Source organism: Ceratotherium simum, chromosome 23, assembly GCF_057802395.1.
Source record: "Ceratotherium simum simum isolate JZ-2026a chromosome 23, ASM5780239v1, whole genome shotgun sequence".
Lineage (NCBI taxonomy): Eukaryota > Metazoa > Chordata > Mammalia > Perissodactyla > Rhinocerotidae > Ceratotherium > Ceratotherium simum.
This window is the reverse complement of record NC_141922.1, coordinates 21,243,031-21,257,808: the sequence shown is the minus strand read 5'-3', so window position 1 is coordinate 21,257,808 and position 14,778 is coordinate 21,243,031.

Below are 14,778 nucleotides of genomic sequence, written 5' to 3'. Positions count from 1 at the left end.
GAATATCATTCAGCCTTAAAAAAGAAGTAAATCCTGCCATTTGCAACAAGATAAATGAACCTGGAGGGCATTATGCCAGACAAAGAGCCAGACAAAGACATGAGCCAGACAAAGACAAATATCACATGATATCACTTATATGTGGAATCTAAAAAAAAAAAAAAGTCAAACTTATAGAAACAGAGAATAGAAAAGTGGTTACCAGGAGGTAGGGGTGGGGGAAATAAGGAGGGGTTGGTAAAAGGGTACAAACTTTCAGTTATAAGAAGAATAAGGTCTGAGGATCTAACGCATACCCTGGTGACTATAGTTGATAACATTGTATTGTATAACTGAAATTTTCTAAGAGAGTAGAACTTAAATGTTCTTACCAAAAAAATTTTGTTAAAGGTGAAAACAAAAAAAGAGAGAGAGAGGTGCCTCATCCAAGATCATGCCCCCTTCCCTGAGGGCAGGTCACATCTTTAAAGAAAGGACTGACTTGCTGACCAGAAAGTACACCAAGACTTGAAGAGCCACTTCTCTAAAGAGAATATGTGATCATTGTGGATGTATAAAGGCCTGACCCCTTCACTCCAATTTGGGACGACTCTAAAGGGTCAGCCTATCTCCAGAGCTCCTTGTGGTAGTCGCCAAGGCCCTTGTTTCAACTGCTTCCCAGTTGCCTGCTCTCTCTGCTCAGTCATGCATTGATTCTATCAAAGATACTGTTCCCTAGAACACCTACCCCAATAAACTTCTTACATACAAATCTCCACCTTAGAGTCTGCTTCCAGATAACCTACCCTTGATAACGTATAACGTAATCACAGAAAAGTGCATTGATCATAATCATACAGCTTCACGAATTTTTACAAAATGAACACTCTTATAATCAGCATACGAATCAGGAGACATCTCACATGCTTTTTCCCCATAACTAAGAGTAACCACTATTATCATTTCTGACAGCATAGATTTGCTTTGTTTTACTGCTGTATCTAAATGGTATCATATAGTATATACTCTTTTTGTGTCTGGCTTCTATTACTCAACATTTTATTTGTGAGATTCATTCATGTTTTGCATAAGGTTGTACATAATTCATTCCCATTGCTATACAGTATTTCATTATGAGAATATAATGCAGTTTATTTTTCTACTCTTTGGTTGATGGGTGTCTCGGTTGTTCCAGTTTGAGGAAACTACGAATGGCACTGCAATGAACATTCTAGAATATGTCTTTGGATAGGCATAAGCACTCATTTCTATAGGGAATTGCGTATATTTAGTTTTAGTGCATACTGCCAAACACTTTTCCAAAGTGGTTGTACCAGGTTACATTGTCACTTGCAGTGCATAAGCATTAAGACCAACACTTGGTGTTTTTGATCCTTTCGATTTCAGCCACTGTGGTGAGTGTGTGGTGGAGGTATATTGTGGTTTTAATTTGCATTTCCCTGGAGGTCAATGAAGCTGAGCACGTTTTCGTATGTTTATTGGCCATTTGGATATTCTCCTTTGAGAATGTCTGTTCAAGTCTTTGCCCATTTTCTTTTGGGTTATCAAGACAATCCTTTATTTACCGATGACTGTTGGGAGACCCTACAGAGACCATCTTTAGTAGAGAGGAAAGAGGAATGGTATTTGGCCAAGGGCAGAGCAAGCGACAGATGAAGAAAGCATGCAGGAAGGCATGTAGGAGATGATAAACATGGGTTTCAAAGCTACTGAAAAAGAGAAGCAGAAATGAGATTCATCCACAGCAGCAAAACCATAGACCCATGTGGGGAAAAGCAAATTGAGTTGGGGTCAAGGAAGGCATGGACACAGAAGGGGTCCAGCTGTTTGATGCAGTAAAGCCAAAGTGGTGGCTCTGAGCGGGTGCCAGCAAGAATCACAAGAATGCACTCAACTAATGAGATTCTACATACAAGAGAAATGTTATTCTTGATGGCCAAAATAGCTAGAAAAGGCTGTGTTTCCTAGGTAGCATCCAAAAAGAGGTTAGAATGAAACAGAATGTTTATTGTTAGTCTTGTGTATCAAGGCAGAGTTGGGAGATCATTAAGTGGATACCACGGTTTTAGAGCAGAAGAGGGTGTGCACTTTTTTCAGGCTTACTCAACCACTACATATGAGACATAACAAGGACATAGTGACCTAGAACACAAAAACATCATTATCCAGGCAGCTCTGTTCCTGGGGAGCAGCCCACAACCTGGAGCAGCAGGAGGCAGCCGCAGTCAGATCATCCATGAGTTTGCAACCTCTTTTTGCCTATCTATGGAATTAGCCCTCCCCACACCCCAGCTCTGGCATCAGACGAGTCCTTACCTGCCTCAGGGAATTTTGAAGCTATTTTGAACTCTGCTTTTCTGTTAGTTTGACCTGAAAGGGGTTCATCATGCTGACTCATGGATCCCTATGGATGACCCTAAAAACTGGGACCCCGTTATGCCCTTTTCAGACCCCTGTCTGAGGACTTGTGCTCTAGCAAAGAACTTACTGCTTTGCAAGAACAGGGTCTCTTAAGGGAACTTTTATTTTAGAGATGGGGCAAAGGTGGAGAAAGGAGAAACTTTCCACAAACCTAGTCTAATTTGTTGATCCTGCAGGAACTTGGTGCCTATTAGTTAGTAGACAGGGACTGCAGAAAAAAAAATTACTTTCACATTTTTATTCAGTGATATTCTTATTGCACATCTGCTGTGTGCTTGGTGATATGCAGCCTGGAGATACAGCAGGAAACAGGACACACAAAGTCCCTAATGAAGCATTTATTCCAGTAGGCCAGATAGACATTATGCAGGTAACATCAGTGAAATATAAGAATAGGGAAGCTCAGGGAACTTTCCCTTGGAGAGGTTAACCTTGTTTTATGTTTTTGTTGTTTAATAGGAGGAAAAAATTGAAACACTCTAAGCACAGGATCTATGCCAGTGGTTCTCAACTGGGACTGATTTTGTCCCCAGGGGACATTTGGCAATGCCTGGAAACATATTTGGAGCACCTAGTGGGTGACATCCCTGGATGCTGCTGAACATCTTACAGTGCACAAGACAGTCCCCTACAATAAAGAACTATCCAGTCCCCAACAAATGGGATAACCCAGGAGACATGGATAAATTCTTAGACTCACACAACCTCCAAAAACTGAATCAGAAGATACAGAGAACCTGAATAGACCAACCACAAGTAAAGAGATTGAAACGGTGATCAAAAACCTCCCCCAAAACAAAAGTCCAGGACCAGATGGCTTCTCTGGAGAATTCTACCAAACATTCAAAGAAAATTTAATACATATCCTTCTCAAACTATTCCAAAAAATTGAAGAAGATGGAATGCTTCCTGACTCATTCTATGAGGCCAACATTACCCTGATACCAAAACCAGACAAGGACAACACAAAGAAGGAAAATTACAGGCTGATATCACTGATGAACATAAGTGCAAAAATCCTCTACAAAATATTGGTAAACCGAATACAGCAATACATTAAAGGGCCATACACCATGATCAAGTGGGATTTATACCAGAGACACAGGGATGCTTTAACATCTTTAAGTCAATCAATACACATCATTGATTGACTGATACACCACATTAACAAAATGAGGAATAAAAATCACATGATCATCTTTATAGATGCAGAGAAAGCATTTGACAAGATCTAACATCCATTTATGGTAAAAACTCTCAATAAAGTGGGTACAGAAGGAAACTACCTCAACATAACAAAGCCCATATACGACAAACCCACAGCCAACGTCATACTCAATGGGGAAAAACTGAAAGCCATCCCTCTGAGGACAGTAACAAGACAAGGGTGCCGACTCTCACCACTCCTATTCAACATAGTACTGGAGGTTTTGCCCAGAGCAGTTAGGCAAGAAAAATAAATAAAAGGTATGCAAATTGGAAAGAAGAAGTGAAACTCTTGCTGTTTGCAGACCACATGAGCCTATATGTAGAAAACCCTAAAGAATCCACCAGAAAACTATTAGAAATAATCAACAACTACAGCAAAGTTGCAGGGTACAAAATCAACTTACAAAAATCAGTTGCATTTCTATACACTAATAATGAACTAGCAGAAGGAGAACTCAAGAAGACAGTCCCATTTACAATCACAACCAAAAGAATAAAATATCTAGGAATAAATTTAACCAAGGAGGTGAAAGACCTATACACTGAAAATTATAAGACATTATTGAAAGAAATCGAAGATGACATAAAGAAATGCAAAGATATTCCATGTACATGGCTTGGAAGAATAAACATAGTTAAAATGTCCACATTACCTAAAGCAATCTACAGATTCAAAGCAATTCCAATCAGAATCCCAATGATATTCTTCGTGGAAATAGAACAAAGAATCCTAAAATTTATATGGAACAACAAAGGACCCTGAATAGCTAAAGCAATCCTGAGGAAAAAAACACAGCTGGAGGCGTCACAATCCCTGACTTCAAAGTATACTACAAAGCTACAGTAATCAAAACAGCATGGTACTGGCACAAAAACAGACACACAGATCAATGGAACATAATTGAAAGCTGAGAAATAAAACCACACATCTATGGACAGCTAATCTTCAACAAAGGAGCCAGGAACATATAATGGAGAAAGGAAAATTCTCTTCAATAAATAGTGCCAGGAAAACTGGACAGCCACAAGCAAAAGAATGAAAGTAGACCCTTATCTTACACCATACACCAAAATTAACTCAAGATGGATTAAAGACTTGAATGTAGCACCTGAAACCATAAAACTCCTAGAAGAAAATATAGGCAGTACGCTCTTTGATGTTGGTCTTAGCAGAGTGAACTTTTTGAATACCATGTCTACTCAGGCATGAAAGACAAAATAAAAAATGAACAAATGGGACTACATCAGACTAAAGAGCTTCTGCAAGGCAAAGGAAATCATGAACAAAACAAAAAGACAACCCACCAACTGGGAGAAAATATTTGCAAATCATATATCCAACAAGGGTTTAATTTTCAAAATATAAAAAGAACGCATACAACTCAACAACAACAAAAACCGACAACCTGATCAAAAAAAGAGCAGAGGATATGAACAGACATTTTTCCAAAGAAGATATGCAGATGGCCAACAGGCACATAAAAAGAAGTTCAACATCACTAATTATTAGGGAAATGCAAATCAAAACTACAATGAGATATCACCTTACACCTGTTAGAATGGCTGTGATTACGAAAACAAAAAATAACAAATGTGGGAGAGGACGTGGAGAAAAAGGAATCCTCATACACACCCACAGCTGGTAGGTGTGCAAACTGGTGCAGCCACTAGGGAAAACAGTATGGAGATTTCTCAAAAAATTAAAAATAGCAACACCTTATGATCCAGCTATCCCACTACTGGGTATTTATCCAAAGAACTTGAAATAAAGAATTCAGAGACTTATGCACCTCTATGTTCATTGCATCATTATTCATAATAGCTAAGATGTGGAAGCAACCCAAGTGTCCATCAACTGATGAATGGATAAAGAAGATGTGGTATATATACATACAATGGAATACTACTCAGCCATAAAAAAGACAAAATCGTCCCATTTGCAACAACATGGATGGACCTGGAGGGTATTATGTTAAGCAAAATAAGTCAGACAGAGAAAGACAAACACTGCATGATTTCACTCATATGTGGAAGATAAACAAACACATGGATAAATAGAACAGATTAGTAGTTGCCAGAAGGGAAGGGCATTGGGGGTTGTATAAAAGGGGTAAAGGGGCACATATATACGGTGACGGACAAAAACTAGACTATTGGTTGTGAGCACGATGCAGTCTATACAGAAACTGACAAATAATGATGTACACCTGAAATTTCACAATGTATAAACCATTATGACCTCAATAAAATAACTGAAGAGAAAAAAAGAAGTATCCAGCCCAAGACATCAATAATGACAAGGTTTAGAAACCCTGATCTATACTATATGGCTAATACTTCAATACCTTGCCTAAACATTGTACAGTATACAGGATAGCGCCCACAGCAAAGAATTATCTGACCCCCAAAATTTCAATAGTGCTGCAGTTGAGAAACCTTGTTCTGCACTAAATCCTGGCTCTTTCTAAGCCCAGGAGTAGCTTTTTCTTTTTTCAATCAAATTCTTTGGTATTATATTTACTACAAATAATTTGTTAGCACTTATAATGGGCCAGGTATTGTGCTAAGAACTTTGCATTCATTATCTCATTTACTCATTGGGAAAATATGAGATGAAAAAGATTATCCTCATTTTACAAACAAGGAAGCAGGTTCAAAGAGATTAAATAATGTCCCCAAGGTCACACATCTCATAAGTGGCAGAGGCAGCATTTGAAACCAGGCTTGACAAAGTCTAGGCCTTTAACTGCCTCACTCTCCTCCCTCTTGTGATAATGTCATTGCTTTGCATTTTTATGAGGTTTTGTAGTTTTCAAAGCACTTGTACAAGATCATCCCCAAAGCATGGGTTTATGGTAAAGCATTGGCTTGAAGTCTAATGTGTGTTTGATCCTCTCTTACTCTGTGACCTTAGAGAAATTACTTGACCTCTTTTGGCCTCAGTATTCTCATCTCTAAAATGAGAGCATTGAACTGGATGATTTCCAAGGGCGCTTCCAGTTCTAATCTTTTTACTGATAAATGATATAAGGTAAAACTGCAATCTGTATCATTGGCTATCAGTCTTCTCAATTATAGCACACAGGAAGAGATTCATTTTGCATGATGACTCAGTACATACACAAATATAACTGAAATATAAGTTTTACAGAGCATACAGAAATTGTCAGATCCACTAGGTTATGCTGCAGTAATAAGCAACCCCAAAATCTTAAAGCAATCAAGATTTTATTCTGGCTCATGTCATGTGCATCATGAGGTGGCTGGGGATTCTGTCCCACTTTTTCCTCATTCCAGGACTCAGGCTGATGGAGCAGCCTCCATCTCAAAGGTCACCAGTCTTGGTGGCAGAGGGAAAGAGAGCGTGGAGAATCCCACACTGGCACTTAAAACTTCCACCCAGAGTGACTTATGTTACTTCTGCTCACATTTCTTTTGGCCAAGTCATATGGTCACACCTAACTTCAAGGGGGTGGGTAAATGCAATTCTACCATGTGCCTGGGAAAAAAACCAAAAATATCTGGTGAACAGCATGAATGACTACCACAAATACATACTGTGATAGATAATTTTATGTGTCAAATTGGCTGGGCCACAGTGCCCAGATACTAGGTCAAACGTTATTCTGGATGTTTCTGTGAGGATGTTTTTAGATGAGATTCACATTTAAATCAGTGGACTTTGAGTAAAGCAGATTGCCTTCCACAATGTGGATGGGCCTCATCCAATCAGTCGATGGTCTGAGTAGAACAAAAGACTGACCATCCCTTAGCAAGAGGGAATTCTGTCAACAGATGGCCTTTGGACTTGAAATGCAACCGTGTCTCTTCTTGAGTCTCCAGCCTGCTAGCCTACTCTGCAGATTTTGGTCTTGCTAGCCTCTATAATCATATGAGCCAATTCCTCAAAATAATTTTCTTTATATATGTATATACCCATCCTACTGGTTCTGTTATTCTGGAGAATCCTGACTCATACACCCAGCCATACCACATAGGATGCATTCTGATGGGTTTTCTTTTCAATTCAATTGAGTTCTATTCTATCCTACCCTATTCTATTCTACTTCATTTTTTTTAATGCTAGTCACAATCCGATAAGTTTATTTGAAACTCGCCTCTGGACTGCAATCATAAACTTCAAAAATACTGGCTTATATACAATAGGACGTTAAATAGTTAATAGTAAGCCCTGATTTTAACCAATCAGAGATTATTTTATTGGTTTTACACAGGAAATGTAATAGTGTCCATGTTTCTGCTCAAAAGGAAAACAAAACAAATCAGAACCCTGCTTTATTTTAGCACAATTAGCAAAACTCTCTTCTCATCAAAGGAAGCAAACTCGAGTCACATTCATTGAAACAGCAGGAGCAGATTATTGATCTGGCAGAACAGGTGCAAACCCTACGTGATTGAACTGAGCAGATGTCCAGAGTCAGGCTGCAATATTTAGCAAACAAAGAAAAGCCATCCCTTGGATAAAAGATGTTATAGGTTGCATTATTAGGAAGCCCCCAGTACCTCAGACTTTATGAAACAACAATAGAATTTGTTGGGATAGTGAACTCACCCTCTAGAATGAGAATTATTTACACTTTACTATACAATCAACTTTCCATAATTATATAGCTCAAACTCTAGTTACTATACAATGGTATTCTGCCAGAGAATATCAATTACTCTTCACCAAGGAACTGCTGGAAATCGTTAGTTTGTATCAGTAAGTCTGTCCCAACAAATTCTATTGTTGTTTCATAAAGTCCCGGGTTAAAGAAACCCTCTAGGAGTTGTTACAAATAGATATATGAAATGGACAGACCTTACCTATTTAAAACAGTTGTATCCAGGTACAGAGTAGGAGAAACCATGTTTTACATGGCCAATGCATACAGGCCATGCTGGTTGTATACAGCACAACTGGGGACACATTCACACAGACTTTGAGGAATGGTGCCCCTGGAGTTGTGCAACATGGTGGCATTGGCCAGATAAGCAGTCTCCTGTATAGCATGTGCCTTGTAGGGCTTTTTCCCTTGGGCTCTACCAGGTAACCAAAGCTCATAGCACAAGGTGATGGACTCAAAAATATTCTTTGACTCTATTTCCATATGAAGGAAGTGAGCCTTTATGAAATGGTGGTGGGGGCACCACCAAAGTGTCATAGCTGATAAGACACCAAGCCATTACAGTAACTTAGACCAGTGTTCTTCTCTCTGCTCCTCTGTCTACTCTCTAAGATATTTCACTCTTTCTAGTTGAAGAGCAAACAACAACAAAAAAATAAAAAACCCAAACAAAAAACAATTGACAATCTTTGAGACAATGCAATAATGGAATTTTTAAACTGGGAACGTGTGGTTGAACATAGGTATGTAAAGATAGAATAAATGTCTAAATTCTCAGTGACTATAACAGTTCACTTTCAGGGAACTTGACCTGATTTATGACACTCCTGAAGACAGGAATTAAAAATGGTGTCGCCAAAAGGTTGGGCTTCATATGATAAGGCATGAAAGAAAGAAAAGGAGTCCTAAAATCTGGAAGCTTCTCCCACCCAGCTGGAAGCTTGGTGTTGTCTTTGCACCTATAGCTTTCCAATGAGTCAGAAGTTACCTGAAGGCTTGGATCTGCCTCCTGCTTTGTTGTTTACTTAGGAGAAGTCCAAGCAAAGAGTCACATAGCTTAAAAACTGTAAAAAGAAGCAAGTGATTTGTCTTGCCTATTAAAAAGGTGAGAACCATTGAAAAGATTAATGGAGCCTCTTCCTTTCTGCTGAAAGCAACCCCACACACTGGGGGTGGGGGGTAAAAGTGAACTGTGAAGAAGAAGAGAGAAGGGAAGGCAGGTCTAGGAGTTGGTGGATTGTGGTTGTGTGTGGATCTGTGTTTGTGAGAGGGCATGCACGACAGTCTTTTTTCTTTCTTTCATTTTTTTTTTTTTTTGGTGAGGAAGATTGGCCCTGAGCTAACATCCGTGCCCATCTTCCTCCACTTTGCATATAGGATGCCTCCACAGCAGGGCTCAATGAGGGGTCTGTGCCTAGGATCCAAATCTATGAACCCAGGGCCACCAAAGCAGAGCACGTGAACCTAACTACTATGCTGCCACCGGGCAGGCCCCACAACAGTCTTTCTGCAATGAGAAGATAGAAACTCAGGTGGGTCCTGGTCCACAGAGACCTTCAGTTTTTTGAAGAGATGCTAACCTCAAATGCCTAAATGATGGTTGGATGATGAAAATTTGTGGAGAGACAGGGACTAGGACAAGAGAGAGCAGTGGGGCTACCGTTCGAGTTGAACGCGCGCTTCTCCGAAAGCATTCAATTCACATCATTGCTGGTTTTAAAACAAAATAGAACAAAACCACTGCTCTAACAAAACAAAACACCTCTGCAGGCTCAATTCTCGCCTCAACCCACACGTTTATAGTCCCTGATTGAAAGGGTCAGAAGCTGGAGAGAGCTGCGCCTTTGCATTTTCCGAAGGTCACAGTCTGCCATTCAATGTTTCTTTCACTTGCCACTCCAGTCTTGTCATAAGTACAGTCTTACTCAGGCAGTTTACTCAAGAAAGTGGTGATAATTCTTCCTGGAGACCAGGGTAGAGTGAATCATATTAATTATATCCAGGTGTGGCTATTTGTAGGCTAGGTTTTAGAATCTATACCAGTAAATATAAATTAAAGATGATTTTGTATTAATCAGTACAATCTGGGTATGAGAATGTGTTGATTTGTAGCACTATTTGAGCTTTGTCTCTTTTAGCAAGCTAAAACCATTAAGCCAATAATAATAACAGGTGACATTTATTGTCTTTCCTATGAGTCAGATACCATATACTTACACGGATTATCTCACTCTGTCTCAATGCTTGCAACAACCCTCTAAGGTGTTGTTATTATCCTCATTTTACAGGTGAGAATGCTGAGGTACAGAGAGATTAAGCAACTTTCTCAAAGTCACACAGTAAATGACAGAGATGGGATTTGAACCCACGGGATGTGGTCAAGTTACCATCCATAAAACTAACTAATTAACTAACATTAAATCTCCTGTCTTCCCATAGGACTCCACCAATTCTCTTGAGTTCTTGCCCAGACCACTGGAGGGAGTCACCCCAGAGCCTTAGACCTGCAGCCATCCCCAGCCCCACTGCCTGGCAGAGAGGTTCATGAGAAGTTGCAGTCCCTTGAACTCTGTTTCTGATTGGAGTATCATTATTTCTATTGAAGTTCCTCAGAACAATGGTGAGGGTCTCTGAGTAAAGGTCTAGCTGCATATTTATGGCTAGCTGGAGCATGTGAAAGAATGTCCAGGTTATGCACTGACAGGCCCGATGAGAGTCCTATGAACGTGAAAGCTGATGCATCCCTAGGTGCATGAGTTAGGACTGATGTCTGGTCCTCTGGGCTAAGACTTCCAGAACTGGAGAGACCAATGGCTATCTTTTGACCTCCCAGATAGCATGCCAGATATGGAAAGCACACCCCCTGAAGAGTGAAAATGTTTTGAGGTGCAGAAGCTTGAGACACCCTCCCAGTTTGTTGGGAATTAACAAAGGGAGAAGATTTTTAAGTTTAACGCCATTCAAGTTTTTTTCTGCTTTTGTACCGCGGAGACTTAGTATAAGGTCTCTAGAGGAACAGGGACGTAAAGCGATTATTAATGAATCAAAAAGCAAAGGAGAGCTGGGCTAACATGCACCCTTAGCAAAGCTGTCTTGCTTGTGACTTAAAAGAGGAGTTTGGCCCAAATGGGAGGACATTTCAATGTCTTCAGACTTGAACAGGCTGTAGCTGTTGTAATTTGCCATCTGCTTTCTCTCTGTCTGGCCGGGGCCTGGGTTCCTCCTTGCCTGTCTTAGTCTCACTTTGGCTCTTTCTGGCCCTATAGATCACCCGGGTTTCTGCTGTCTTCTGCCTCGCCCTCTGACGTGCCCATCACCCTCAGGCTCTGCCTCAGAGCAATCTCATCCTTTGACACAGCGGGCATGTGGTGGGTCTGCAGGCTTTCCACTCTGGTGCCTTCCGAGGTCTCCTGGAGCTTCAGGAACTCCTGGACCCTTGGACAGAGACCTGGCTGGAGAAGCTCAAAGTCAAGGCCTCCTTCCACTAACCGCAATGGACCACCAGGTTGCTAAGCAGTGGCTATCACTTTCCATCACCTTAACTGAGGAGGAAGGTAGAAATCTCTCTTCCTGTACCTGTTCTTCTCCAAGTTTTAGGCTTTATCTCAGAGAGGGGAAATCAGGACACACACTCTGAGCACTTCATCCTACTTCTCTCTTTCTACTCACCTTCTTTTTCCCTCAATCCCTTCAGTTAGAAGAGGTGAGCTTTTGTCTTATTTCCCTGACAATGTGGCCACCTTTAAACATGTAGCAGCAAGTCTTGTGTTCTGGCTGTCACGGGCAAAAAGGATGGCTTATTTATACTATGAAGAACTCTGTGAATTAATCCACTGGGCCTAACCTTGACATAGTAACGGACTCTATGGTTAAAGCTACAGCAAACCTACATTTTCTTTCCCCATAAAGCCTGATTTTATTGTCTTTCTAAAGAGGGTAAATACGCTATATCTACCTCTCTAAGGCTTAATAATAGCTCCTCAGAGGTGAGAGAATGCAATAAAACACCATTCAAGGGCAAAATTAAAATGCACAGCTTTAATACTTGCAAACCATATTTTTAAAACTATCACAATCTAACCATTCCCTCAAGCCCTCCCTATGTTGAAGATTAGCACATAATTAAGTTAGGAGCATATTTCTGCTCTGCAAGTTGATTCATGTTTTACTCAAATTGAACTGCTCTTCTCAGTAACAGATGTTGGGCACCTATGCCCTAATCTGCATCCATAGTAAATGGAGACCTTATCTATGGCTCTTTTGGTGAGAAGTCAACCATTTTCAGGATGCAGCAAGAAATCTTTAATCTAGGAAGACCACTTGAGACAATATGGGGGTTTGGAAAAACACTCAAGACAACAAGTGGGAAACATAAGCTATGGTCCTTGTTTTGCCACTCCTGACCCCTGTGATATAAGGGAACTTAAGGTGACGCACCTAATAACCTCTTTAGACTTTAGTTTCCTCATTCAATAAAATGCTGTCTTTGAGGTCCATTCTCAATCTATGTATCTTTACCAAAAATGCTCATTCAGCATTCTTCATTTAGAATGTTATGAAATGCTGCCCTCTTGTGTTTTCTCAGGATTCATCTAGTTTAAAAATTTTTTAATAAATTCTTAATTTTAAATTAATTAAAATTTCTTAATTTTAAAATTGATCTGTCACGCTCAGTTCCCATTGGACCAAATATTTCTGATACTTGGTTTAAAAAAAAAATAAAGTCCACTTCTAAATGCCAATCCCATGCCAGTAAAACGGTCATCCTTTCTTTTGGAATGCCAAAGCCATGCAGATGGACTAGCCTGTTATAGCCCATATGTCACTTGGGGACACCGTGTCCTTGGGGAATTGTGGAAAACATGGCCCAAACACAAATTCCAGTGCCTCCAGGAATGCTTAAGGATTTTAAAATGATTTCCATTGCTCAGTTCCCTCAGTCAGACTTAGTGCAAATCATATTTTTTAAATAAATGTCTTAAAAGAAATATAATGTATATAGAGAAAAGGGCACAAACCATACGTGAAAAACTCAGCAAATTATCAACAAATGAACCCAAGTCTATAACCAACACCAGAATCAGGAAAAAGAACATGCCCAGGGCTCCTGAAATCTCCCTACTTTCGCTTCCTAATCACTACTTCACTCTTTCTCCCCAAAGGTAACCATTCTCTTGACTTCTAATACCACAGATTCATGAGGTGAGGGTGAGGGAAGCATTCTATATCTTGATCTGGGTTGGGTATGTGGGGGATGTCACCATATATTACATCTAAAAAAATACATTGAGCTCTATACTTAAGATTGATGCATTTTGCTACATGCAAATTATACTTCGATAATTTATTCCAGCTTTTCCAGCTGTCCTCAATGGTAGAGCTGGCCCCAAATAACCTTCTTAAATTTTATGCTAACATCTTCAATAATCATAGTACAATGATCAAAATCAGGAAATTGAAATTGATACTATGCTGTTAACTAAAATAGAGACCTTATTCCCATTTCATCAGTTTTTCAACAATTGTTCCTTTTCTGTTCCGGGATCCCACATTACATTTAGCTGTTATTTCTCCTTCATCTTCTCCAGTCGGTAATAGTTCTTACTAGAAGCAGAACTTTCCACCCCTTCTCTTTTAGACACACAAATCCAGTCACACCTGGAATTTCATGATGTTGAACAGCTAGATTTCTACCATCTCACCAGGTCTTCTCTTCAAGCTCCACTTTATCCCAATACAATAACCCTCTGTCACCAAGGAGATGTGACTCTGTCCCCAGGTCTCATTGCTTCTCTCAAGGAATAGCTATGTCAGGTAAGGCTGACACTACTCACCTCCTGGAATTCTAGTAATGACATTGTTTCTATCTTGTGAACTTAGAAATTCAAGAGATCTTTACTGTCACTTCAAGGCTGGCCCACTGGTGGCGCTGATGTACCGCTGGGTGCACCACGGCTTGCGTTTACCAGTTTTGACATGTGGTAGGGTGTGGTGAGCTTGGAGTGGCTTAGACATCACTACCATAGCCAGAAACTGTCCAGCTCTCTATGGCCAGGTTAAATAGGATAGTGGGAAGAATATACAGGTGTGTGTGAGAGAGAATGGTGAATGCAGAGCCGGGACAAAGGTAAAAGAGGGAAGGCAGAAGCTTGGACAGAAAAAGAGCACATGTTGAACGCTTACTATATGTCAGGCACTTTCCACGCCCTGTCTCATTTAACTCTCACAGCAACTCCACCTAGTTAGGTATTTTAATATCCACTGTAGTAACAAGCAACCTGAGAGAGATTAAATAATTTGTTTAGGGGCTGGGCCCGGTGGCGCAAGTTGTTAAGTGCGTGCGCCCCGCTGCCGCGGCCCGGGGTTCACCAGTTCGGAGGGGTCACTCAATTTATATATTTTATCTTACTTAATTCTCATAACAGCACTAGAAATTAAGGACTACCATTATGCCTAAGAGACAATGGAAATGGAGTGCAAAGGATGATGTTATTTTCACAAGATCATGCAGTTATTAAGT